The 2288-nt window shown below is 34.5% G+C and overlaps 1 protein-coding gene across 1 annotated transcript in view; it reads right to left on the reverse strand.

Annotated features, from left to right (window-relative positions):
• The window catches only part of RABGAP1L (RAB GTPase activating protein 1 like), a 920113-nt gene that overhangs the window by 57931 nt on the left and 859894 nt on the right, over positions 1-2288 (reverse strand). The gene's annotated exons all lie outside the window — the stretch shown is intronic.

The raw sequence follows: 2288 nt of genomic DNA on the forward strand, positions 1-2288 counted from the left end.
CTTATAGAGATCTACAAAGCACTTCACCCAACAACAGTACAAGATACATTCTCCAGCATAGACCATATGGTAGGCCACAAAGCAAGCCTTAATAAATTTAAAAACATTGAAATATTGCAAAACATCTTCTCAGATCACAATGCTATCAAATTAGAAATCAACAATAGGAAGATCAATGGAAAAACAGGGAACGCATGGAAACTGAGTAACACCCTCCTTGAAAATGACTGGGTAACAGAAAAATAAAAAGTGAAATTAAAAATTCCTTGACTCAAATGAGAATGAAAACACAACATACCAAACTCTTTAGGACATAGCAAAAGCAGTGCTCAGAGGTCAATTTATAGCAATAAATGCATACATCAAAAAAGAAGAAAGAGCCAAAATCAACTCTTAACCCAACATTTCCAACAATTAGAAAAAGAACAGCAATGAAACGCTAGAGTAACCAGAAGAAATAATACAGATTTGAGCAGAAATAAATGAAACAGAATACAGAAGGACAACAGAAAACAATTGTTGTTTAGGTATATATCCTAAAGAAGTGAAAGCCAGGATAAGAACAGATATTTGCACACTCATGTTCATCACAGTACTATTTACAATAGCAAAAATATGGAAACAACCTAGGTGTCCATCAACAGAAGAATGGATAACCTAACTATGGTACATATACACACATGCAACCCTAAAGAATAATAATGTAGAATCTGTAAAACACCACATAATGTGGATAAACTTGGATACATTATGCTGAGTGAGATAAGTCAATCACAGAAGGGAAAATTTTATATTAGTTCATTATTGTAAAAAGTCAAGGAAAGGTTTATATATGGAAGGAAACTTTCTTTGTTGGTTACCAGGGATGTGATAAGAGGAGAAGGAACACTGAAAAAAAAAAATTAAGAAACAATAGTATCTTAAATGAGGCTACCATGGTGATGTTTTCAGTTTCTCTTCTTTGCTTGTGGGGAGAGAGGCTCAAAATTCATTTTAATACCTCAAGTAAAATTAAATTCTAAGTGAGTTTTTGGTAGGAAATTTTTCACTTAAAAGTTTTAGTATGTTGTTTAGAAAATAATAGAATAACTACCAAGTATTGAAAATTAAGATTTGTAAGATGATATTTAATACACTGAATCAGGTTACACTCTGAATGTTACTGGTCTGATTCCCAGGGAGTCAATTAAGCAGATGCAGTCCCAAAATTGGGCCACAGAAAACTGAGACAGCTGTGCATTCAAAGTGATCCAATTAAGCTTATTTAAAACAAGACAATGAGACACAAGAGAATGAATGATAGGGAAGCCAAGCAGAACTCTGTTTCAGTCTATCATTAGAACTGTGCTGGCTTTCCCACCACACAATGCTAAAAAATCTGACACAGTACTTTCTGTCAGTGTCACTGGCAAATAAATCAAAAGTAAATATATATCTCTTGCTAAAAATACTCAATAGGTAGAAGGCTGTAGTCATTTACACTATAAGAAATACAAGTCAAAAGACTAATTGCTTAACAGGTATAAAACAATCTGAATAATTCTGTCTTAAGAGATTCAATTTTACTTTACCTGACTATCTGAGAAGAACAAAAAGTGGGAAGGAAAGAGAAGTGGATGACCTTTTACTCTCTTTCTCTCCTGTCTTTAAAGGCAGTAAGTAAAATTGGTTGTAAACTGTCAGCAGCAGGATTGAACTACACGAGTACACTCATGTTCTTATACACCATCTTTTTAACATGGGAAACAAGACTTATTCCAACAACTTTACATTTTAAAAAGTCATCCATTCTGTTGGTTTAGGGGCTTCAATTCTTCACTAGATGTTGACAAGAAGGTTCCCTCAGTTCCTTGCTTATGTGAGGCCTCTCCATAGTGTAGTTCACTAGGTAACAACTGGCTTCATCAGATTGAGCAAGTGAGAGAATGAGAAAGGATGAGGATAGAAACTAGTCTTTCTGAAATCTGATCTCAGAAGTAATAATGTCCCATTACTTCTGCCATATTCTATTCATCAAAAGTAAGACACTAAATCTAGCCCACAGTGAAAGGGAGGGAATTATACAGCAGTATGAATACCAGGCCACCACCCATTTTAAATAAATAAATAAATCACCCATTCAACAAATATTGACTATTTACTATGAAGCAGGCATAGTCATCCAGGAAGAAAAGCAAACTCTGTCCTTCAAGGAGCTTGCAATCTAGTGGAGAAGGCTTTGAAGAAATAATCACACAACACAACTGATGGAATTAGTGCCACAGAATTGTACCCATGAAAAAGGTTGA

This window comes from Orycteropus afer, unplaced genomic scaffold, assembly GCF_000298275.1.
Source record: "Orycteropus afer afer isolate SDZICR_OR568_19922 unplaced genomic scaffold, OryAfe1.0 scaffold00175, whole genome shotgun sequence".
Lineage (NCBI taxonomy): Eukaryota > Metazoa > Chordata > Mammalia > Tubulidentata > Orycteropodidae > Orycteropus > Orycteropus afer.